Genomic DNA, 26,066 nt, shown 5'->3' with positions numbered 1-26,066 from the left:
CATTTTCAGCAAAACAGCAACTCAGGAGTATAGGGAAATGTCACTAATGTGGGTGTGGAAGCAGCACACCTAAGGTGATACAGAGTGTGTGCTGGAGTTCTGAGGTGTTCCTTATTAATGAGACTCACTGCTTTGCACTTGGTTTTGGGGTCAGATGGGACTAGGCTGGTGCCGTGTTTCCCCTTTGTTCTGATTTATTTGTCACAGCGAATTCAGAAGGGAAATGACTCGAACACATTTTTCTAGATGTGGGTTAGATTGATCCCTGACAGAGCTCATTAGTGAGAGCTGGGATCTGACTCCAGAGCTCAGATGTGTATGTGTGACATGGGGGTGTCCTCTGTAGGAACAGCAGTGATTCTAAGGGAGTTTGGGTGCCTAGGCAAACCTGCTTTCCTTGGACTCCATGGACCTTGAAATCCTTGGTGGTGTGTGAGAAAGTCTGTTCTTGAAGATTATCTCCTGAAAAACTTCAGAACCAGACTGAATAAGAAAATACACATTGACCAAGACAGAATAGATCGGGTTGGGGATTTAGCTCAGTGGTAGAGCGCTTGCCTAGCAAGTGCAAGGCCCTGGGTTCGGTCCTCAGCTGTAGGGAGGCGGGGGAGACAGAATAGATCGCGGTGAAGTTTAATGGTCCAGCTGAACATTACATAGGACCCAGGGCTCTTGACTCTTCATCTTCATCATCTTCTTCATGATCACGGCATCAGCAGCAGCAGCAGCAGCAGCATCATCATCTTTATTTTAGTCTTCTAGAAATGTGTGTTTCTGGAGTCTCGCTGGTTCTAGCAGTGCCTGTGGACTCTAACAAGTATCATGTAGAAGCTGCAGGGCATCTCTGTCTCACAGCATCCTTTGATGCTTGCTCTGGGTTTCACTACTGTCTGGAGTGGAACAAAGCTTGCAGTCTTCACCTCCCCGCAGGTACTGGCTGAAGCCTTTGTGGGTTTTTGTGGGGGCCCTCCCTTCTTCTCCAGTTTGCCAGCACTCCCAGAACCTCGCCAACACTTCTCCAATAGGAGTCCTGAGGAGGCTGCTGCTTCTTCCAGAACTGTCTGGGATCTGTGACTGTGGTCTGTCCTGCCGTCTTTCCCTGCTTCCTCTCAGCTTCAGCAGCAGTCAGAATGTCTTCTAGTGGCCTGTACCGGGGCACTGCAGGCATCCTCAATCCCAGCTCCGTCCTGACCCGGCACCTTCCTCCTTTGTCTGCAGGGGAGTGGTTTGTCAGGACACCAGAAGCGCATTGAAGGTCAGGCAGCATCGCTGAGCCCTGGGCTCACCCCTTCCTGATCACGGGGCTCAGTTGATCCCAGCTTCCCTATATCTGTTCACACCCGGAACCAAAGTGTGATCAGCGGTATCCTCTGCAGCCTGCTGGGGAGGGCTTGTGTAAAATGTGGGCCAGGCACAGAAGTAAATGTTCAAGGCAGGGAAAGCCAGCTGTTTTAGGCATCTATGAGCTTTTCCTTGGTGTGTGTGTGTGTGTGTGTGTGTGTGTGTGTGTGTGTGTGTGTGTGTGATTTGCACATCTGAAAGCTTAAGGCTGAGATGCTGGTGTGGTGTGATCCTGTTTCGAGATGGTAGGTGAGTAGAGAAGTTGTATAGGCACCAAGGCAGGACGGCATGGAGGAATGGGGGAGCTCATGGAACACCCAGGGGTGCCCCAAGATAGGAATTATAAAGAAATCACTTCAGTTAACATTTACCAAGTATGTCTGCTGGTTGTCAGTCATTGTGGTCATTTACATTTCGTTCCCCCCCCCCTTTTTTTTTCTCAATGAAATGAACAGGTTAACATCTCTATGTTGAACATCTGGAATCCAAATGCTTGCTGAAGCTTAACTTTTTTAGTACTAATAGATACTGCAAATGGAAAATTCCACATCTGTCCTCATGTGATAGGTCACAGGCAAACTGTAGGTATACCAAAAATAGTACATTAAATTAGTTTCAGGCCAGTATACAAGGTATATAGGAAATGTAAATGAATTCTGTGTTTCAGCTTGGGTCTCATCTTCAAGATGCTGCATTATGCTTACTCAAACATTCCAAAACCCAAACCCAACACATTTGGGCCCAATGCATTTTGTATAAGGGATACTCCATGTGTATTATGGTTTTTCATTTTGTACATAAGAGCACTGGGGTGTAGAGAGGTCTTGTAATTATATGTACGATGGCACAGCTTTAAATAATGGGGTAGAATGTGAACCAGGCAATTGGACTTTAGGTTTTAAGTATGCTAGTCTCTGTTAAGTTCTAGAGGCCGAGGTGAGGTAATATCATTTATTTCATTCATATTGTCTATAAGGTCTCGGGAATTGCTAGCAGCTAAGGGAGGTAGGTCTCCCCTTTGCTAATTTTATTATTTTCCCAGGGGGATTTCAGGTACAAGGTATGTCGGAGAGAAGCACAGGTCCACAGTCCTCCCAAAAGTGCTCTAGAGACAGGTAACCTGGCTTCCCCCTTCCCCTGGCCAGCAGCACCTGCACTGAGATATCCCTATCATTTTCTCTGGCTGCCTCCCTCACAGCGCACAGAGAGCACTGATCCAGGTGAAGTTTCTAAGGCCAGCTCCTTTTAACATGCCCCCTTTCCACTGCCCCTGCTTCTTCTTTATCTAAACTTCTTGAGAAACTCTTCCACCCCGAGCCCTGCCAACACCCCCACTTATCCAGAGAGCAGCTCAGGTTTGCAAGATGGTCAGTTTTGTACCTGACCTGTGCAGGGGTGGCTCCCCAGTCCCTGGCGTCCCCCATGCTGGCCAGCTTGTCTCCATCCACAGCTCTCTGGTGCTCAGTCTCACCCTGACTCTGATCACTCAGTCTTTGTTTCCCTCCATGCTCAACTAGATCCACTTCTCTGATTGTCTTGTGGACGGTGGCGTTTTGTTTTGAGAGGGGCAGAGGTGGTGTTACGTGGCCTAGGCTGGCCTCCGACTCATTGCGCAGCCAAGGATGACCCATAACTTCTGATCCTTCTGCCTCTACCTTCCAAGTGCTGTTATCAAAAGCAACTGCTACCATGCAGGGTTTCGTGCATCAGACTCAGACTTCATGCATTTAAGGCATGCACTCTTCTCAACTAAGTATCATCTTTGGACTTTTTTTTTTTTTTGAGGGAAGGTCTTGCTAGGTAACCCTGGCTGGCCTTGAACTCCCAACCACCCCATGCCAGCCTCCTGAGTGATGGGATTACAGACCTGTGTCATCATGCCCATTTTATGGCCTCCTTCTGTTGATCTCAGGTCTGCCTGCCTCCCCGTTTAGTGTCTAGCACCATCGGTAGGTGTCCTGTGGCATCCTTGGTAGCAATCCCCCCCCCCCCCCCTTAGTTTAGTGACTGTTTCCATTTGCCCTGCTGCTTCTTTAATGTCTCTGTTTACCTCAAACAGCAGGTGGGTTTCTCCAGGAGAGACTTAAAATGGACACCCTGGAGCGAGGGGTTAGACAGGCAGTCTACCACTGAATAACAGGCAAGCACACAGCGAACTCTGATAGTATCTGTTGTATGTCCAAGCCCTTTACAGAGTTTTCTGACTTCATTCGTGCTTCTGGGTTTTGTGATATCCCTGTCTTAACAGATACGGAAATGGGGACACAGCCAGGTTAAGTAATTTGCACAAGGTTACACAGAGGTAAGTGGCTGAGTCAGAATTCAAGACTCAGCGCTTCCTTATGCTCAATGCTTTGCTGAAGGTTGATGGTTAACAAGCAAAAGCTGAAAAAGTCACTCATACAGACACACACCTGCAAGGGAACACCCAGGGTCCTTTTTCTCTTCCTCTTCCCCCTTTCTAAGAACCTGTCTTCTCTAGAAGCAGAGAGAATGCACAAGAGACCTCTTAGGCTCGCCCCCTTTTCAAGTTCCCTCCTGTTCTGTGAATCTCTGTCACTCTCGTTGCTGTCTTTTAGTTTACCATCAGCACCCAGACTCTAGAGAGAAGGGATTTCAGGGATTTCAGCTTTTGGGAAAAGGCATCTGACTGTAGATTTGCAGTCTTGCTATGAGAAGAAAGATCCAGCGGCATACTCTTAAAGCAGTGCAAGCATGGCTGCCAAATGCTTGCTGCTCAGAACTACAACTCCCAAAATGCAGTGCCAGGAAAGATTAGCTGACTTTGGTTTGGAAACAATCTCATTGGCTTCCTCGTAGTCCAACCACACAAGTGGCTGCTGCCATGAAGGCTCTTCTAACAGCAGCAGGTGCAGTGTTCCGCCTCAGATCTGTGCTCAGGGAGCCGGAGACTCTACTTCCCACACCCCTTGCACTCTGCTGTCAAAACCCGGTCTTCTCAAAGGCTTCTGGGGCTTCATCATTTCCTCTCCTCAACTTAGTGCCTAAGTGCAGTGATTAAGCAGTCAGAAAGTATTGCCTAGGGTAGAGTGATTAGTAAGAATAATTGCCCTAGACAGGGAATGTTATAAAGGAGTGTCTTTTTCTCACCCTTTCCCTAAATAGTAAGTAAAATGAAATGGGTTGGAGAATAGGGAGATTGGGGTTCCTTTTTCTTTCTTTTCTTTTCTTTTCTTTTTCTTTTTTTTCTTTTTTTTTTTCCAGACAGAGTTTCTCTGTGTAGCTTTGGCGCCTTTCCTGGAACTCACTCTGTAGTCCAGGCTGGCCTCGAACTCACAGAGATCCACCTGCCTCTGCCCCCCCCCCCCAGTGCTGGGATTAAAGGCGTGTGCCACCACCACCCTGCCGGTTAATTTTCAGTTCCTCTTCCCCCCCCTCAGAGTTTTCTTTGTACTCTGAGTTATATGCCTCCCCCACCATTGAAACCTGATACCACCTTCTCCCTTCCATGCTGATGTGCCTTCCAGGTTGTCTGTTCAGTACCAAGTAACGCTCTTCCTGATGCTGGAGGTTCAAGGCCGGAGCTGCCTTTTGAAACACACCGGTGATTTCTCAACACTGTCAACACATGTTCGCCTTCCAGGGACTCATGGAAGGGTTTGGTTGTCGAGGTTGTTATTTGAGTGATTGAGGCAGAGATTACTAAGTAGTCCTAGTTAGCCTGGAACTCACTCTGTTGACTAGCTGGCCTCAGATCTTGTGAGGTTCCTCTTGCTCTCGCCTTGAGAGTGCTGGGATTACAGGTGTGCACCACTGTATCGGGTAATAGTTCTTTAAAGAGCTGAGTAGGTAGATAGATGGCTTGGGTCATTGGAGAAACTAGGCAGACTTCGATGATCACAGAGTTGGTTTCTGTGTGGTTTTGATGAAACAGAATGTCCTCCTTTGTAGGTACCGGCTTTCTGTTCTCCATCTACATATTTGATTGCCAGCCCAGGCACAGAGAGGATTGGCCACACAATAGCCAGAAAGGACTTGTCAGGCTTCTGAGCAGAGAAGATGATTTATGGGGGGGGGGGCATGGCCCCCATGCTGTTGGATTTTTAAGGAGTCTAGTAAGGGTACCCCTCACTGAGTAGGAGAAAGGACTTTTCCCCTCCGCCCCCCCCCCAGAAGATTCAACTATGACCATAGAGGGAGGGCTTATGAAAAGTTAAGCAGAGTTTCAGAAAAATATTCATTGACCTAAATTCTACTCCTGGGTGAGGATTTTGGTTTTAGATATTTTGAATTAGAATGATTCAGCTGAGAAAGCCTAAAAAAAAAAAAAAAAAAAATCTTTTAAAAAAAAAGACACATTTTCCAGATACATAACAATTCTGATCCCAAACAGTTCAGATACAAAAGACACACCATGTGCTTTCATCTCATAGAAAGCATGCATTATGTGTCTGTGATGGCAGGAGAAAACAGATCCCCAGGTTCCAAGACATGTATTTCTCCCCTGTGATAATTTTAACTTGTGTTGTTGAAATGAGCTTTTGTAAGGTACTTTGATCTCCTTTTCTGCCTAAAGTGGACATGAATAAATCGCTGATTCTTTTTTAATCTAAAAAGCAGTCTTCCTAGAAATTCTTCCCAGTCTGGATTCAAACTTCTCCTGAGTGCTGGGATTAGTCACCATACCAGGACCAGGAGACTTCTAGGTTTTTTGTTTGTTTGTTTGTTTCATTTTTGTTTTGTTTTCAAGACATGGTTTCTCTCTGTAGCCCTGGCTGTCCTGGAACTCTCTCTGTAGAACAGGCTGGCCTCAAACTCAGAGATCTGCCTACCTCTGTCTTCCGAGTGCTGGGTTTAAAGACGTCTGCCACCACCACCCGGCTACAGGAGACTTCTTTAAATGTGCACGCTAACTTTTTTGATAATCTCAAGCTGCCCCCCCATCAGTTTTTGATTACATTTTATCTCATAATTTACCATCTTCAAAAAAAACCTCAATGGTAATTATAGATCAAGTGCCATTTTATGTACTTTTAAAATTAAAAAGTGTATTTCATTTATCATTATTATTATGTGTTTTCGTGATGTGTTTATATGTGAGTGCTGATACACACGTACATGCCACAGTACACATGAAAATCAGAGGACAATTTTCGGGAGTTGGTTCCCTCCTTACACTATGGTTTCTGGGGATTGAACTTGACCCATCTGTCTTTTGTGGTAAGTACCTTTTATCTGCTGAGCCATCTTGCTCTTTATTTATTCATTGCTTTAGTCTCTCTTGGCTATAAATTAGAATTAGTTTTTGCTGTTATTTGGGGGAGGCAGGGCTATGTTGCTCAGGCTGGCTTCAAACTTGCTATGTAGCCAAGGATGATCTTGAACTTGTGACCCTCTTGTCTCCAGCTCCTAAATGCTGGGATTGCCGCATGTATCTATTACTATGTCCTGTTTATGAGGTACTAGGGATTGAACCTGGGGCTTCATGCATGGGACACAAACACTCCACCAACTGAGCTGCATTCTCTGCCTCTCACTTGGCCTTAAGTGATATTTTCTATTCTCTAAGTCTTCAGTAAGTGGGAGCAGACTGAGGAGGTACAGAGAAGTGGTGGGGAATTGGGATTAGGAGGTTTGTGGAGAAAGGTGTGCACCCAATTCATATGAGGTTGACTCCAGTTTCCAGTTGCTTACCATGTGACCTTAGGCTCAGATTAATCATCTTTGTGTCAAGTATCTATAGGGTATACAAGGAGATGATGGATTTGGAGCCACAGATTATGGAGTCCTGTGAAAATGGAGAGTGGACAGTTTTATTGCTGTGGTCATTAAGCCAAACTCATAGGCATTGATGAATACTGGGAATGGTGTTTGTGTGGTGATGTTTTGAGAAAGAAAATTGAGTCATTTTCTCTTTAATGAAATGGTAATAATTCAAAACATTAAAAAAAAAAAAAAAGAGTTGTTCCCTTTAAGGGCTATGCTTGCCACGATTGATTCAACCAACCATGACCAAAGGCAGTGCTGAGATTAGAGTCCAAAAATGGGGTATGGAGTTTAGACTTCATGGCTCATAGACTGACTTGTTTTGTTCTATGGCTCACAGACTGACATGCTTTGTTACTGAGTCTCCCTCACAGGCTAGTGGACAGCAAAGGAGACATCCAGAGACCTGCATGCAGGCCAGATTGCAGTTGCTGGGTTATGAGCACTTTGATGTGTTCCCTGATGGTGATTCAGTGTCAGGAGTACTTGTCATCAGGCAAAGAGAGCAGGCTGAGCTAAACAAGCCTGCTGTCCTGTAGGGTCAGACTTTCCCCCCCAGCGTATAGACATGGTCTTCCTGCTCATCCAGGTAATATTGGTGAAACATGGTGGCTCTCGGGCAGAAGCATCAGATCCGCCTGCAGCCAGCCTGGAGTCCTGGTGCTGTGGGTGGAGCTCTGTGCTCACTTGCACTCATGGTGTAGAGTTGGGCTTGACCTAAGGAAGGTAATAAAAAAGAACAAAGAGAAGTTGGGGAGGAAGTGGACAAGTGGTCGTCCAGTTCATGGCTTCTTTCTCACTCGATGTCTGATCCTCTGCCTTCCTGGGTTTTTCTCTGGTCTGGGGGCTGGATTTTGAGCAAGGTCTAGGGAGGAAGGGAGGAGTTTGGAAAAAAAAAAAAAGACAGATCATTTCTCCAAGAACCGTAGCTTTTTCGGGGGAGGGGGTAATTATATCTTTAAAATTACATTTATTTGTTTATTTGTGTATGTGCTTGCTCACACAGGGCACAGCACTCAGTGTAGAGGTCAGAGGACAGTGGTGGAAGTTCACTCCATGATGTATGTCCTTGGGACTGAACCCAGTTTTTTTAGGTTTGGCAACGAACGCCTTACCCACTGAGCCATCTCCTTGACCCAACAGGAGATTTCTTGAAGTAAAAGCCTATGTGGAGATGACCTCCACTAACTTTTTTCCTGGGATTTGGATCCATAATTTGTAAAGTGTATATCTGTAAGCTTCCATTCTTTAAAAAACTCTATTTATTTATTTATATGTTTATTTATTGGCAGCTCGCTATGGGCTTGGAATGCTGGACACAAGGGACTCCATGTCCTTACAGCTAGGTCAGGTGAGCCTTGCTCACGGGGAGGAAATGACCACAGGGGGGTTACTGAAGCATGCTTGAGGAGCACTTGCATCTGTCTTTCCCACATCTTATTTTCGGTGGGGAAGTACACTTTACGACAGCTGCAGGATGCTCAGCACCTTCACCCAACCGGACGCGTGTGGTGGATATTGCCATGGTGCTTTGAGTGCCCCGTTCTTAGCAGTGTGAGGAGCCTGCCTCACTCTTCCCTGAGGCCGGGAGTATTCCGGCCAGTTCCCTTCGCCTAGTGGCCCCCTGAGAGATAGAGCCTATCCCAAGCTGCTTTCTCTACGGCGGCGGCGGCGGGCGGGAGAGGAAGCCAGTAGTTGCTGCAAGCTGAGCTGACTGTCCCTGCTGGGCAGAAAACCTAGAGTGATGAATGGGGCTGGATGAAGTCATCCTGCTCCGCCAATCAGGCTGCTCCAACGGAGCTAGGGGCCTCTGCAGATCCAGCCCGGCTGCCTGCTGCTCTCAAGTACCTTTTAGACAGAGGCTGTGAGTCTCTGGGAGTGGAGTTGCGGGGTGGGTGGGTGTGAACCGCCCGCCCCTGGCTTCTGTGTAGGCCTCAGTCAGTCTGAATGTTATTGCCAGGTGAGTGGCTTCACCGGGGGCGTTCCTTTCCCTTCGCCTTCTCCACTTGGCTGTGCCACTCAGCTCCGTGCCTCCAGCTCCTCCTTGCACAGCACCTTACCTGCTTCCATTTGAGTGCCCGCACCTTCACACCTGTCCCCAACCAGCCCACGCCTTTGCCCTTCCTTCTACCCCATCCCTGGTCCGGCGCCTTCCAGCAGCGTCTGCCCACATGGGCTCCTGGTCCTGATTTGTGGGTACCAGCTGGCAGTGATGCGGGGGACAGGGCCTCTACTCTGCATCCTCTCCCCCAGCAGGGGGAGCCTGGGGAGACCCACACTGGCCTTCTGAGACCAAGGACCAGGGGAGGGGAAATGGACTGACTTGGGGGCTCATAGGCATGTGTGGGGTTACAGACGGCCTGCTTCCCCAGCTGGCTGGGAAGCCCAGGATGCTTTCCTCCATTACCAACAGCGGAGGTACCAGGGGGCGCCTCTGGAGAATGGAAGTAGGTCTCCTTCTCCTGGCCTCCTTTCCAGAGGGGTGGTGTCCTCTTTCTGGGTGGACATTTGTGACTCTGCCTTTTCTCCCCGGATGGTGCTGCTGCTCCCTAGGCCAAGCCGGGATCATGGATCCGGCCGACATGGCGACCGCAAAGGTAGGATGGAAATGCTGCCGGCCGCACTGTGCGTAAGTGGTTTCGCTCGGCGAGTTCCGCCTTTGGTTCACTCTCTCTCCCCTCCTCTCCCTCAGCTCAGCACTCAGGAGCAGGCAGGGCTGTGCCAGGAGAGGGAAATGACCTCAGGAGAGGGGAGGGTGTGCCTGGTGCTACCACAGCACCCTGGCTACCTGCTATGTCCACACACCAGAGCTTGTGGATGGTGGAGGTCGGGAGGGTGGTCGTGCCTAGGGCATTTGCTGGCCTCCCTCGCCAGGCCTGTCTTTTTCTTTGGCTATTCTTCGGTGTTCTGTTTTTTTATCTTTGTCCTGCCTCCTTTTGGCTCTCCTGTCCTCGGTCTTCTTCCTCTGCCTCTTCCAGTCTCTCTTGCTCCATGAGTTTGGACACTGTCAACCTCTGGGCTCCTCCCTCTTTTGCTGTTGAGTGGGCTGGGAGGAGTCTTGAGCTTGAGAGGCTCAGGAGCAGAGACACCTTGTCCTGCAGCAGACACTGGCCTTGGGCTCGGTGAGGCCTTGGTGCCTGAGTGGCAGGTGCTGTGCTGTCCCCTCCCCAAGCTCCTGGGAGCCCCGGTGCCAGGCTGGTCTGAGCCTCCATAGGGGAAGTGGCCCGGTGCTGCGCCCGTGGTCCTGGACACACTAGGGGGCGTTGTTGAGTAGTGTTCTTAGTCTGTTGGCTGCTGCTGGCAATTGGACATTTTTGTTGTTGTTTTTTTTTTTCTGTGTATTTTTCCAAACACAGAGCCGGAGCCATTGAGAGTGGATGGGGCATTTTGGGAGGCGAGTCTCAACAGCCCCTCCCCAAGCCCTGTGTGCCAGGAGACACCTGTACCCTGGCCTTTGCAGCTTTGGCCAGATGGCAGGGTCTCCATTCTCCCAGAGGTGGAAGACTCAGAGAGGCTCAGACTTCTGGAGCAGGTTGGGTCCCCTGTGATGTGTATGGAAGAGAGTATGGGAAAGGAGGCCCGAGTAGCCTGAGTGCCGCAAGCAGAACGGTCTGAATAGGTCTCTTGGAATCATAGATCTTAGTGATTCTTCCATTCCTATGTGCTGTGTGATTGGAACCAAGTTACTTAACCTCTCTGATCTTTCATCTTTTAGCCTATACCAAGGTAAAAATGACATTTGTCTGTTGTTTATATCGGATGAGATCTATCATACTCTTGAAGAGGAGCTAGGGGAAAGAGCTGAATGAGAACAGAGCTCCCAGGACTGCGTCTCTCATTCCCTACTTTCACAAATATTTAAATGCCCACTCCGTACGTGGTTCGGCACAAGGTGCTGTGCCCCCATCCCCGTTGGCAGCGTGCATTGGCAGTTGCGGGAGCAGGCACCGGGGCTGTGTTTGGTCTGCTCTGTGCAGTTCGCCGGGTTGGAATGCTGCCGTCCCCGATGCGTGTGGTGCTGAGGCCAGTGACCAAGCTCTTGAAGCTGTAAGAGGTTTGTTATCAGTCTGCTGGCTCTTGGGCCGTGATAGTAGGATAGAGTCTGGGTAAGGTGTGGCCTCGGGCGTCCTGGAGTTGGTTTGGAGAGATGCGGTTGTGTTGTGTTGTTTGCATGCGGAGGGAGAAGCACACATAGCTGTTGTTCTTAGGCCTTTCCACGCCTCGGTGTAGATCTCAGGTCATCTGGTGTAAACCAGAACTCAGCTGGATCATTCATTCCTGAGGTTAGCATTTGCACTCAGGTTCCGGACCACAGAGTTGCCGGACATGAGACGCTTCAACCTGGGAACTTCTTTTAGCCTTCTCTGATTCAAGGTCTTTGGAACAGTTATTGCAGGCATCTTCCATCTTAGCTTGTGAACCATCAAGCCACGAATGAGCTTTAGAGTAGAGGGCCCATGAACCTCTTGTGCTTTTAGGCAGAACTTTATAACTTACGTGGTTTATAAAGACACCATCCATGGTGTCCATCAGTTCTGCACAAAGCTTATAAAACTCAAAGTCAAACCATCTTGAACTGATCCGAGATGCTTCCATAAGGAGCTCAGTTGTGTAGGCCCGGGAGAAGGCCTGCAGCCCCAGACAGAGGCACTATGCTATGGTTGGATTCCCTGGACCCGTGAGAATGTATAAAAGCCTGCAAATAGCTGAATAAAAATTCATATTATGACTCACAGGCCTAAATACATGTAAATGCACCCTCTTACCTTAGCCTTCCCTGTTTTATTTCTGAGGTTCGGCTTTCAGAATTCCTCCCAGCTCCAACACACTGAGCTAAATTACTACAGAATGAAATAGCTTTTGGATGGAGGTGTGGTCAGTTCTGATGACAACATCCTTGTTTCATTTCTGTTCATTTCCTGGAGGAGGGCTTGGAGGAGTGACGTCACTTCCAGGAGTCTGGATTCTGAGACTGCCTTTCCGTGACACTGTCTGTTTTGTTTCTTTAAGATCTATATATTGTGTTCAGACAGTTTTTAATCTCCTGAGAAGAGAGACTAGAGGCGTTAATGAGTCCTTCAGTGAAAGTGTAGGAAATGCCACTTTTATGGCAGCAGAGTCAGGTGTAGGGGTCTTAGAGAAGAATTGCACATGGTTACCATTCTGGTAGAAGCTCACCTCAAAGCCCCTCCCCCATCTCTCTCTCCCCAAACTCTGCCTCATCTCAGAAAGCCCGCCAAACACGGCTCCTCCCCCAGAGAGGCTCAAGACCACTCTCACAGGGTATTTAAACCACTCTCCAGAAAACAGACATATGCTTTTTCAGTCTCTCTTCCCCATCTCCTCTCTGGGGGCCAGAAAATCATCCGGGAGTGTTTTACCCATTAAACCTGGGCTTTTTCTTGATTTGGTCTGATTTGGATTTCTGTGTCTGCTGAGAGGCTTAATATTGGGGTGCAGAAACTTTTGATCTACTGTGCGTGGGTGCTTACCAGTTTTGGGGAGAGGCAGACAGGCAAACAAATTATGGCAGTAGAAAATAATGAGGGTCAGCTGGGCATGGTGGCATACACCTTTAATCCCAGTACTTGGGAAGCAGAGGCGGGCGGATCTCTGTGAGTTTGGGGCTGGTCTTGCCTACATAGAGAATTCCAGAACAGCTAGAGCGGCATAATAGAGAAATCCTGTCTCCAAAAGCTAAAACAACCACCACAACAAAGAAAAACAAAACAAAAAAGCAAAGTAAGAAGCAGAAGAGAAATGGCTGTCCCTGGGGAAGCGCAGAAGTACTTCTTGACTGGGCAAGCTGGAAGGAGGCTGGTCAGGAAAGTGGCTATGGGGTAGATCACTGAGGGAAATGGACTAGCTGTGACTGGAGGTGGATGTCTCTGAGTTCATCAGATTCCAGCATGTTCATCATCTGTTTCTGTGAGCTTCAGTGAGTTACCTTGGCCTTTGCTGGTCTGTCTCTTTGTGAATAAGGGTGTCCACATCAAAGAGCCACTATGGAGATTCAAGGACATTGCTAAGTTGAGTTGAATGCTCACTGAATGACAGCTGCTTACATAGAGGCCTTCTAGACAGCAGAGGGAGCCAGCAAGCAGGTGTCTCCGTGGTTGGGGTTCAGCCTTGTGTAGGAGACAAGGCTGAAGATGTAATGAGAAATACAGGCACAGAATAGAAATGTTCTGAAGCCTCATAATGTCCCGAGAGAGCCGAATACTGCAGACAAGGACTCTGAGCTACCGTCAGCTCTGAAGACCTTCCTGCTCCCCAGTAGATGAATATGATAGTTTCCTCATTTTGCTCCAGCTTTGGTATTTTATTTCTCAATGGACTGCTCTTTTGAGGTATTCAAAAGGATAGCCCAGGCTATCCTGAAACTCGCTGTGTCGGACTGGCCTTAAATTCAAAATAATCTCTCTGCCTTAGTTTACCCATTGCTAGGATTATAGGCATGATCTACCATGCCTGGCTCATTTTATTTTATTTTTTCACATGTTGGCTTTTCTCTATTTTATAAGGAACTCCAGGCTTTATTATTTTATTTTATTTTTTTGCTCTACAGAAACGGTGGAATCTTCTACTTCCCCTGGCATAAGATAGACTGACAATGTTTATTGAATTAAAAAGACAAGTAGGGAGGAGTGCAGCTGCAGACAGAAAGATGAGGGCTGATGCGTAAAAACAATGCTGGCCCAAGATAAACTTTATCCATAGTTTGGAGCTAAGATTGATTGACTTCTTACCTAATTAAAATGGTAGGTGAGAGGGAAGGCATCTAAGGTGAGTTCTCTGTCTCTGAATAGGTGACCTGATCACTATGGTGCTGTTCATTGAGGTATTACAGCAGGTCAGTCAGGAGGTATAGATCTGTGTTTAGATAATTGGAATGCCTGAGGCATCTTGGTGCTGTTGTTCAGGAACAATGGGAATCTGTGGCTGAGGTTAAGGGAGTTGTAGATGCCCATATAAACTTGGGTGCCACCAACATATCTTCAAGGCATTGTTAATGCATTCACATCTCATTAGGAACCTCTGTGACCCAGATGGCATTTGTCTTAGTTGGGATTTCTATTGCTGTGAAGAGACACCATGACCATGGCAAATCTTATAAGGAAAATATTTAAATGGGGTGGATCGCTTACAATTTCAGTGCTTCTGTCCATCTTGCTTACAGATGGTTAACTCCTTACTTTTTAGAGGTTTAGTCCATTATCATCAAGGCAGGAAGCATGGTGGTGTGCATGGTGCTGGCTACATCTTGATCAGAAGGCAACAGGAAATGAACTGTGACACTGAGCGAAGCTTAAGCAAAAGAGACCTTAAAACCTACCCCTACAGTTAAACATTTCCTTCAACAAGGTCACACCTCCTAATAGTGCCACTCCCTATGAGTTTATGGGAGGCCAATTAAGTTCAAACCACCATAGCATTGAATGACAGAGGATCTCAGAAGACTCTATCTCTGTTCTCAGTCTCCTATAGTAGATCACGAACTCTTAGAATCATAATAGCCTTCTTCCAGATGGAGACATTTCCAGATATTTATTGGATCCATGAAAGGTAACCAAATCAGGATATAAAACTGCTACTGCCCCTACTTACATTTAAGGAATAGTTTAACACAAAATTTAAAAGGAGGTACTATTGAAAATTAAATAGTTGAATATATCGATCCCTTTAAAACTCACGGTGTTACTCTGACTATTCCCAAGCTCACCATGGATCCATGTATAAGCTTTATCATGGGGGCCAGGTGTGGGGTACATGCCTTTAATCTTAGCACTTGGGAAGCAGAGGCAGGAGGATTTCTTGAGTCTAAGGCTAGCAATAATAGTGAGTTCTAAGACAGCCAAGGCTACATTATGAGACTGTTCTTCAACCAAACCAAAAGAATCCTTTGTCATGAGCCATACCAGCATTGGGTGCCCCATAGTCCCATAACTATGAAATATGACCAGTGGCATAATTTAAAAGGTTGTAGGTATATTTATTAAGAGTGTTAGTATCAAGCCGGGCGTTGGTGGGGCACGCCTTTAATCCCAGCACTCGGGAGGCAGAGCCAGGCGGATCTCTGTGAGTTCAAGGCTTGCCTGGGCTACCAAGTGAGTTCCAGGAAAGGCGCAAAGCTACACAGAGAAACCCTGTCTCGAAAAACAAAAAAAAACAAAAAAAAAAAAAAGAGTGTTAGTATCAAGACAAAAGATGCTGAACTATTAGGCTGGTCTAATGTCTGTTGTGTAGCTGGAGAGCTTCTCTCTGGGTCCTGCCAAGCCTCCCGCAGTCCCACAGCCCACTTATAAAATAAACACAGAGATGCTTGTATTATTTAAACCATTGGGCCATTAGCTCAGGCCTACTATTGTTTAGCTCTTACACTTATATACTCAGCCCATTTCTGTTAATCTATATGTCACCACGTGTTCTGTGGCTTTACCTGCTGTCTTTACATGTTGTTCCCTGTACGGCAGGCTAACGTCTCCTCTTCTCCACTTTCCTGTTCCCCCAATTCTCCTCTCTGTATAGTCCCGCCTATACTTCCTGCCTGGCTACTGGCCAATCAGTGTTTTATTTATCAATAAATCATAGCAACACTGTCGGGATGTTGAAAGAATGCATCTGGCATCAGAACCTTTAGGTGATTCTAGCCCCTGACCCTCAACCCCACACCTGCTCTGCTGCTTTGTCAATCCTACGCAGAAATAAGAAAATATCCTGCTGGTGGAATGTGAGAAATCCAAAATCCATGCTCATTCAATTCAGCCTGCTGTATCCCAAAAAGCCTGTATTCATTGGCAGTGACGGAAGCAGAACATATAACAGCACTATTTCTGGACCTGCCATGCAAGGAGGAAGTTCCTGTGTCAGTAAAGGATGACAACAGATGCTGGATACCTTCTCTGGCCAGTGCTTTCACATGAAGAGCAGACTAATCAAGAAATATTTATCGCAAACTGACTTAGTATAGGTTAGCCGAGCATCCCACCATGACTTGCCGGCTGATAAATTAGCATAATGGTTACAAACTGTGTTCATTTTAAAAGACAGAGGTAATATGTCTTGATTAGATATGCCTTTCCCTGTGAACTACTGATCTGTATTTAGTTAATGCCACTTATCCTTTTTTAAAGTTAGAGGCCAAGGGGTTCATCCGGCCTGTCTTTGCAATGTTGTTATGCTGGACCTGGGTCAGGAACATAGTACCCACTCAGTGAATACTGACCCAGAAAGTATCACACACCCAAAAGACACAAAAGGTCTCTAGGTTGTCTGTAATACTTAATTCTGTGGAAGTTCTATGTAAATTGTTGTTCTGCTGTAGTGTTTAGGCAATACAGGTATAGGTCCCTAACAATAGTGCAATAGGAAAAACTTGGAAAAGGTGGAGAAAACCTATGCCAGGAAGGATAGCCGAGGAGCAGGTGGCTCTTCTAGAGTATGGTGCTGGATCGGGGAACACTGGTTTAGAAATCCCCAGAGATGTCGGAATGCATTGAGCCCTTGCTTGCTCTCTATATGTCATGGACCCCTGACAACCTGGGCATGCTCTCGTCACTGCCTTTTTGAGTAAGTGATGGAGCTGAGGCTTAGAGAACTCAGTAGACTTTCTTAAGGCCACATGGCTGCGAAGTGTGGATTTTTGAATTGAAGCTGGATTCTGGAATCTGGATGCTAATCCATAGTATATTTTCCTGGGACTAATGTGAGTCTGGGGCCTCTCATACACACAATGTGTCTCCTCTAGGCTCATTTTAGGAACAAGCCCCTTCCTTGCCAACAAAAGATTCTTTCGCCATCTCTTTGGCCAGGAGCCCTTGACTGTGAAAATGGGTAACACTCAATTCATCTGTCATTCTCCTCCCCACCCCCACCCCGCCTGCTCCATGGCAGTACTCACATAGCTTTCTGGAAAAGGAGAAATTCTCACATTGGTAGGAGAGCTGGCAGCTGTTGGCTGTGGACGGATAAGTATAACCTCCTCAGGGAATCAGAGTCTGCGAGGCCCTTCCTGGCTTCTAACACTGACTCACCTGGAGGTTCTCCTGAGCCTAGAAGAGCAGGCCATTAGAAATCTGCCTGCTGGAGCTGGAGAGATGACTCAGAGGTTAAGAGCACTGCTTGTTCTTCCAAAGGTCCTGAGTTCAATTCCCAGCAACCACATGGTGGCTCGAAACCATATGAGATCTGGTGCCCTCTTCTGGCCTGCAGGGATACATGCAGGCAGAATACTGTATACATAATAAATAAATAAATCTTTTTTTTTAAAAAAAAAGAAATCTGCCTGCCCTTTCCCTTTCCTTCTAGCAGGGGACAGGTGTGTCTCTGCTGTGTGTGAAGTTAGAAGGCTGGAGGGAGGCCAGTGTCTCCTTTCTCTGGTGGTGGGGTGGGGTTTCTGTGTCCAGTCTGATGATCAGGCTCTGTCCTCGGAGCTGCCCTTCTGTCTATGGGCAGAAGAGGTCTTATGAGCCAAGATGTGGGCATTGTTGGGCATGCAGATAAACCAACCCTGAGGCAAGCAGGTGGGCCTTTGGAAAGTGGGAATCATCTTTGGAGGGGATGAGAAATGGAGGCCTGAGGGTCCTCTTTGAAAGCTTCTCTCATAGAACCAAGGACATTCTTGTGTTCATCAAGACAGTTTCCTTAGAAGGGGGTTGCTAAGTTGGATGTCATGGTGTAAGTACCTCCGTATTTGGGAGGCAGAGGTAGGAAGATCACCTCCAGTTCAAGGCCAGCCTTGAAGGCTATAGAATGAGAACTTCCTTGTCTTAAAACGTATATCAAGGGCATAGAAAAGAAGGAGAAGCTTAGCTGAGTTCTCAGACAGCATGAGTGTAGTGGATCATCTATGTGTTATCTGGCCATAGAGGATCCCAGGCTAGAGAGTACAGTGGTCTTGTGGTTCTAAGTATCCCTTTATCTTTTAGATTTTCCCATTTTTACTAATGACTTCTGCCTTAGTTACCTTTCTACTGCTGTGAAGAGACACCATGACCAAAGCAACTTCTAAATAAAGAGTTTATTGGGAGCTTGCTTACATTTTCAGAGGGTTAAAGTCTATGATCATCATGGAGGGGATCATCATGGCAGCAGGCAGGCATGGTGTTGGAGCGGCAACTGAGATCTTTTACGTTTGATACTCCGGCAAGAGGCAGAGCAAGAGAGCTAACTGGGAATGGTATAGGCTGTTGAAACCTCAAAGCCCACCCCCATTGACACACCTCTTCTAACAAGGCCACACCTCCTAATCCTTCCCAAACAGTTCTACCAAATGCGGACCAAGTATTCAAATATATGAGCCTATGAGGGCCTTTCTCATTTAAACCTTCACAACAGCATTCCTTGGACTTACTCAGGTTCCTGGTCCCATGATACTCTGCTTTTCAAATCTGCTAATGTCCAAGTATTTTTATGTAAAGTAGCGTGTTTGTATATAATATGTATTTATATTAAATCATCTGTAGGCTGCTTAGAGTACCAAATGCAATATGAACACTAGTAATTGGTTGTTATATTGTATTATTTGAGGGATAATGAAAAGTGAACTCTGAGCATGTTCTGTAAACAGGCAGCTTTTTCTAGGAATACGTTGTATCCAAGGTTAGGATCCTGTTCGCAGGACCTGTGAGGGCAGAGGGCCTGATGTACCTACTCACCCTGGAACTAGTGGTAGCTGGTAGTGTTGGGAAAAGAACTGGACATCACCAAACCCTGGTTTCTTCCTTAAGCCAATGTTAACTCTTTCCTGTTTAATTATTTAGTGTTTAACCTTGTGCTGGGTCGCTGTGAGGTTCACGAGACACCATGTATGCACCCCCACTTAACATTCTGGAGTGATGTCCAGAATGTCTGTCCTTGGCAGCCCTGGTCCTGCTTTCCCTTTCCTGGGGACAGGATGGAAGCTAGAGTTGATTGGAGTCTGGTTTTGGCTTTGCTCCTGCTGTTGTTGCCTGAAGGAGCATTCTGGATTAACAGATTGTGAAGGGGGAGCGGAGAAGGCTGGGGAAGAGGAAGTGATTTTGTCTTTTTTTTTTTTTTTTTTTTTTTTTTTTTTTTATTTCAACTTCAAGACCTTAAGTGAATCCCTGGGGTCACAGAGGCAGAAGGAAATACTCTAGACACAAAAAGCCTGGCTTAATTTGCCCACAGGTCTGTCAGCCTCTCCCAGCTTTCCTGCACAGCACTGGCTCTCTGGGATGCAGGGCTAGAGGGCTGGGGTGTGTACCAAGGGTATTAAGGACAAGCGGGGTGCTCAGGAGGCTCCAGGCTGGGAGCTGACACAGATGAACAGACCAGAAGGCAAGGCCAATGCCTACAGCCCACACTGTCACCCCAGAGCCTGTGACTAATAGTGGCAGAGTGTGGGGAGTGGTGAGTGGCGGAGGCAGGGAGGAGGAGGGAGGGGGAGGAAGGGGGAGGAACAGGGAAGTGGTAGGGAGCACCTGATCAGTGCAGCCCTGGCCATCTGCCGGCCCCTCACACAGCCTCTATTGACTGCAATTTGGAGTTTGGAAGAGGATTCTGGCTAGGGGATGATGAGGAGGCTTTGTGTTGAAATGGAGTGTTGGGGAGGCTGTGCCCTCCCCCACCGCTCTTGCTCCTCTCTAGCTTGCTTCCTGACCTCCAAAATGCTCCTTAAATATAACACTCTCCGCGCCTGATGACTCTCCTGCTGGAGCTTGGAGCTTTGATTCCCCAGCGTGTGACTGCAGCACCGCTCTGCCCCAGTTTTGCCAGCAACTAGAGGCATGCCGCTCTGCCGCAGCTAGCTCCGCTGCCCTGGAGAAGGAATGGGCAGAAGGACTGTGGCCAGAGTCTGAGAACTTGAGATACAAGGAGAGCCTTGGGGATCTCGCCATCCATTTTCTGCTCCAGATACAGAAGAACTATTTGCTTGGAGTGACTTAGCAAGGTCAGGAGGCAGCCCAGCCCTCTGCTGTTGGGGAAGAACTCTCACAAGGAGATGAAGTCAAAAGTCTTGAATTCACCCTTGAGTTCTTCTAGTTGTCCAAATCTGTCCATGGCCTCTGACTGTTGATACACAGTTTCTGGGTTTGGCTTTGGCCAAGAGTCTTGGGTGTGTGGAGGTGGCATGCTCCTGCTGAATGATGACCTGTTACCTTTCTAGTCCCTTTCTGTGGATGAAACATCAGTCCCTGCTTTTATTGAGTTAGACAGGAAACAGCAGCAGGGTGCTGGAAATCTTAAGGCTTGGAGGAGGCCAAGACAAAAATACACAAAAACAAAACAAGGCAGGTAAAATAAAAATGAACATTTTTCTACCTTTAACTCAGTAAATTTTGGAAAAGCCACCCTAAGAGGCTTAGAATAACACAAACCCAACTTTATGTTAATCAAATGGGTATCTATGAGCTACAGCCCCAAACAAGTTTTGAAACATGAATCATATAAAACACCCTCATGGTCAGACCTCACCCCATATCAAAGAAGATGGATGTGGGAGTAGTTTCCGATTGCTCTGTTATCCTCAACATGTTATCCTCATAAGCCTTGAGCAGATATTTACAAGACATATAAAATATTCTGACGAACTTGTCGACAGGGAAACACTTTTAATTTGTCATATTCTGATTCGGGGAGAAAGGGGAAAGACAAAACGCAAATTGGGCATAAAGCATTAAGAAGAGAAAACGAACTTCTCCCAGTTACTTCTCTTGACCAATTTTCTGAAGGACTTGTTAGTCTCTTTGTTGCTTGCTCCTTTGTTCAACGTCAAGGTTTAGGATTAGTTTTTTGTTGTATGGATATAGATTAGATGTGTGAATTTTATTTGTTCTTTGTATGTCTGCAGAAGAACATGTAAGATCTTCCTTGGCTCCTGTTTTGGGTCCAGTGTAGGGTTTCTGAGAGTCAGCCACTCTGTTGTATAGTCCAGTACTGTGCATGTTCAGGGCTGTGTAACATTCTGCGTGAAAATACTGCAGATACCCTTGTTTTTCACAGAGGTCTTCATTATCTCATGCTGAGTACTGTACTGAGTTTCTTGTGTGTGCACCCTCATGTAATTGACTTTCATCGGTATAGCAGAATGGCCCATACAGAGTATTGATGGGGTGGGGATGTACTTGTTCATCTCTTTCATAAATTCATTAGTTGAGTCAATATTCCCTTCCACTACTTCTTTCTCAATACTTGATATTGTTGGATTTAAAAATTTTGGCCAATCAGGTGGGTCTAAAGTGGTATCATATTAGTTTTCTGAATTTGTATTTTCCTGAGTCCTCATAAAGGTGTGGACCTGTTCAGATGTTTATTATTTTCCCTTCTGAAAGCCTTTATTCAAAGCTTTTGCTATTTTCCTTATGCTTATTTCTGATAGACTTATAGGAATTTTAAATAAGCATCCCACCAGTCCTTTTCTCAATATACAGTGCATGTATTTCCCCCCAGCAAAACCTTTGTGCCCTCCTTCCCCTGACTTTTCTTTGAAGTTGGTTATTTAAAATTTATCCTTCTTTTCTTTTGTGTGTGTGTGTGTGTCTGTGTGTGTGTGTGTGAGAGAGAGAGAGAGAGAGAGACAGATAGAGACAGAGACAGAGAGACAGAGAGAGAGAGAGAGAGACAGAGAGAGAGACAGAGAGAGAGAGACAGAGAGAGATTTGTTAGGAAACCCTTAACTCTAATCACTGAGTTGATAGGAAGATCAGTTTGAGGATCATTTGTTTTGTACATTGTTACAGGTCAAGGTTTAGGACTGGCCGGACTCCTTTCAAGTTCATCATTAGGGTGAGATGTGGCCACACGCGGACCTGGGGGGATCTGCTGCACCAGGAAAGTGAGGTGTAGCCAAGCAGGGGCCCATCTGATTAATGCCACTGTATTACAAAATCTCCTTTTAAACCCCACCACTAGTGGACTTTTAGAGTGTCTCTCTGTGCTTTGAGGCCATGGAAACCAAAGCCTAGGTTCATTTGTTTCTGTTAGCACTAAATATTTATATATTTATATATTCCCTAACTTTTTGGGTTTTGCCAGTACCCCAAGGCATTTTAAAATAATTTCCTTTTGGCTTTCTGTTTTCTAGTCTGTGTGGTTATCTTGCCAGATAAGGAATGCTTCAGCTTCTAGTTTTCTCTAAAATCATTTGTGCCCTCCCCGAAACGTGACTATTACGGAGCAGCCAGCCCATGGAGAGTCAAGTGCCATCAGGAGAAGGCACACACTCATTCCTAGAGCTTATACCAGTGTGCTCCATTTTCCAGAGAGGGAACTGCTCTGGGTGTGCGGAATGCTGCCCTTGAGAAGGTAAGGCAGGGAAGACAAAAGCATTTGTCTGTCTCTCAGGGTCTCCATCATTAATTTATATCAGGGGTGTGGAGTGGTCTGTGTCTCATCAGCCATGTGTGGATCCTATTTGGAGGTCTTTCATATGGACTGAAAAACATGGCATTGATTTCTAGAGTACTAGAGAAAGTTCTTGATCCACAGGCAAAGGGAATCTGTGGGCTTTGATTGTTACCTGTCCCACCAGGCCTCTGTGTCACACACACTGGCACTCAGCACTCATCAATAACGCAGAGGCTGCCTTGGTGTAGTCTTTTTCCTTATTGATTATAGTCTTTGTCTTGGTCTAAATGAGCTCTTTTAAACCAGCGTGTCTGAGAGAAAAGATGTGTGTGTGTGTGTGTGTGTGTGTGTGTGTGTGTGTGTGTGTGTGCGCGCGCGCGTGCGCGCGCGCGTGCCCGCCCATGCACATATATGTTCATACACATATGTGTTCATGCACATTCAAGCCAAAGGTTGATTGTTGAGTATCTTCTGTCTTTCTACTTTAGTTTTGAGACAGAGCCTCTCATTGGTCCTGGAGCTCACTGATTTTTGGTCAGTAAACCCAGGGGTCTGTTTGTCTCCGTTCCCCTCCCCCCCCCCCCCCCCCAGCACTGGGGTTCCAATGTGAACTTATGTGCCTACTGTAACACTGCTGCTGGGGATTGGAACACTGGTCCTTCTGCTTGGGCCCGAAGCCATCTTTATCCCTTGCCCTGAGACATTTTTTAACATTTTATAAACATATATAGGTATTGAGTTTGGAGTTTGGTATGACTACGTTCATATCCCAACCTTGCCTCTCCCTGCTTGTGTGGCGTTAGGTATATCAAGACACTGCCCTTGTCACTGCTCAGTGGTAGTGTCTGAGACACAGCTCTGGCAAACACCATGTGTGTGCAAGATCACAAGTGCGTACCACCCTGTCTAGCTCAGCAGCTGACTCCACAGCCCCTGAGTGTACTCTTGTTAGCAGTGGCAGAAGAAGGTTTCTATGGAGTTTCCCAAAGAAGCTGATGGCCAAAGGCCAAAGAATTTAACTTTTCCAGAAATGTGTTTTAGAGTAATGCTTGGGGGTGCCCTGGGCTGGTGTTGAAGTGTTCTCCATGACTGGAGAAATGTGGCCAAAGAGAACATTGACCTCTATATAGAGGGCTGGATCATGGGATTTGGGAGCTTCCCAGTGATCAGATTACCCAGGCATGGAGAGCAATTCTGTGCCCTTTGGAATCTGGTATACCTTGTCAATTCCTGTGCTGAATGTATGGCCTGGATAGAGGCCCAAGGAGCCTTAAAAACACAGTTGGGGCCAGGCAGTGGTGGGCAAGCCTTTAATCCCAGCACTCGGGAGGCAGAGCCAGGTGGATCCCTGTGAGTTCGAGGCCAGCCTGGTCTACAGAGCGAGATCCAGGACAGGCTCCAAAGCTACACAGAGAAACCCTGTTTCAAAAAACAAACAAACAAACAAAACAACAACAAAAAACAAAAACAAACAAACAAACAAAAAACCCCACAATTGGGGGGGTGTGTTCGGAAGTCCTGGAGACATTTGAACATCACCTGGCAAGGAGTTATGGATGGAGAGGAATTCTACCAGTCATGATTGTTTGGCTAGCGTATCCCTGAAAGTTCAGGGTCCTGGAGAGTGTTTCTTCTGTCTGGTCAAAGGCTGGAGGGAGATAGCAATGAATTGGTTGTTTGCTAACATCATCTAACAGGACCCCTCCCACCAAAAAGCCTCCTATCCAGGGTGATGTTACACTGAGCGGGAGGAGATGCCCATTCCCTGCCTTCCTGGGGGTACCCAATAGAAAGAAGGAGGCAGATGATAAGAGGTACATGCCCAATGACTGTTCCCAGTGGTATCTGCTGGTCTGTCTGTGTTCGTGAAGAGCATTACCTTAGAGAGTCAAGTTTGGGTGATGTGGAGTTAGCTCAGGCATGGCTGTAGATTGTTTCAGGCCAGTTTTGGTGGAAAGGCTTATTATGGTTCAGCTGAAGGTTGCTATTTCATAATTAATCTCCTCTTTGTTCTTTTCCACCCATCCGCATTACTGACCCAGATAGTGGATAATATGGGGAAGGCCAGAGAGGAGTGAGTGGCACAATCAGAGAAGCGGTGGGTATGGGAACCTCCAACCTAGAGTTGGTTTTGGGAGTGGTGGGCATTTCCCTCACTTCAAGAAGTTCAAAGTCCGCATTTTTTTTTTTTTTTCACTTAGTTTTCCTGGTATAAGTCTGCTTGCCGCTTGTGTTGCTGCTGATGTGTTGATTAAGTCCTAAGTCAGGCCAGACTGTTGCGGCCACTTGAAAGGATTCCTGACTTGACGTTGCCTACTGGCTGCTTTTACCACTCAGAGGTGCTTACCACATGCCCTGGTAATCTGGGCAATGTCCCCAGCAGGAGAAGGGAACTATGAGTTCTCTGTGCTCAGAACTAACTGCTTGGGAGCTCAGAGCCTGCTGGCTACCTCAGCTCGCTTCCCTGGGAACTGACAGTTCTGCTTAAGGTGGTCTTGAGCAGCCTTCCCGGGGATCATAGGCAGTAGCTAGGATTTTCAGGTCTGCTCGGTTAAGAAATCCTGAGGTTGTCTAGGACCCCTTCCCTGCCAAGGGTGTGACCTGTTAACTCACCTGGATAATAGTGTTGGGTGCCTGTGACGGATCCCTCTCCAGAGCTTTTTGCCTCTTCCCTCTTCCCTCCTGGTACCACATTCCTCCGTGCCGCACGTTGATCCCCAGCATCCCTGGTAATCTGTCCCATTCTGGGACAAAACATGTGCTGTGTCTTTAAATGGGCGGAAATGACTGGCAGTGCTTTGCTTGGGTACTGCATTGATTAGGAGATTACATGGAGCTGCCGCCTGGGGGAGGAGAGTGCAGGTTCTGCTAGGTCGGTGCTCTGATCCTCAAGGCCCTCCTGGCTTTTCCTCCCTGAGGCTGCTCATGGCCGGTAGGAGGTGAGGGTGGGTGGCTGGCGGCCAGCCTGACTGTGGATGCAACTCCAGGGCTCGCTCAGCTCAGGCTTGCCAGAGTACCCATCCTCATCAGAGACTGGCAGTGGCGGCAACAGCCAGGGCAGCCGGCTCCAGCCTGGGGCTGGATTTGCCCAAGCTGCCCTTGGCCTCTGAGCCCAGCTGAGAGCTGGGAGAGGGGCAGTGGGAGCAGAAGCAGCAGCAGCAGCAGCACTTCTCTCTCTCTCTCTCTCTCTCTCTCTCTCTCTCTCTCTCTCTCTCTCTCTCTCTCTCTCTCTCTCTCTCTCTCTCCTTCCTCCTTCCTCTCCTTCTCTCCGTTCCCTGTGTGTAAGTCACATTATATGGGATTCTGTTCTTTGGGGACTTCGTCATCTTTTCCACTATGTCCTGGGACCTCCGGAGCTCTGACAGGGATGCTAAGGACACGGTCAGTGGATTCTCGTGACTGTACTAATGAAAGGATTCAAGCTCTCCTGGTAAGTGAAGGATGGATAAGGTGCATCCTCCTCCATCTCCCTTCACCTGTGTGTTCTGCCAGCATCCTTGTCCCCTTCAGAGGTCTCCCGGAGACAGGCCTGTCTCACTGGGTGGGCATCAAAGTGTCAAGACAGGGGTGACAAACCCTAAAAAAAAAACCCCAAAAACCAGGGTTGGAGTCCTCTCCCTGGCTCAGCTAGCACCTACATCGCTGTGGTATTTTCTCCCAGCATGCCCACTGTGTCAGGGGTTTGTCGA

At 47.2% G+C, this 26,066-nt stretch overlaps 1 protein-coding gene, 1 long non-coding RNA gene and 1 pseudogene across 2 annotated transcripts in view; 1 reads left to right on the top strand and 2 right to left on the bottom strand.

Moving 5' to 3' along the window:
- The window catches only part of Gramd1b (GRAM domain containing 1B), a 172,742-nt gene that overhangs the window by 64,412 nt on the left and 82,264 nt on the right, over nt 1–26,066 (top strand).
- On the bottom strand, nt 7,187–7,923 carry LOC121830796 (H/ACA ribonucleoprotein complex subunit 3 pseudogene; annotated as a pseudogene).
- On the bottom strand, nt 19,087–25,522 carry LOC143274230 (uncharacterized). Its single transcript, XR_013052704.1, has 2 exons — nt 24,991–25,522; nt 19,087–24,025 (listed from the first exon to the last, which is right to left on the bottom strand). It is a non-coding gene; the product is annotated as an uncharacterized LOC143274230 (long non-coding RNA).

This window comes from Peromyscus maniculatus, chromosome 7, assembly GCF_049852395.1.
Source record: "Peromyscus maniculatus bairdii isolate BWxNUB_F1_BW_parent chromosome 7, HU_Pman_BW_mat_3.1, whole genome shotgun sequence".
Lineage (NCBI taxonomy): Eukaryota > Metazoa > Chordata > Mammalia > Rodentia > Cricetidae > Peromyscus > Peromyscus maniculatus.
The sequence above is the reverse complement of the archived record's forward strand: the minus strand, read 5'-3'. Positions and strand labels throughout refer to the sequence as shown.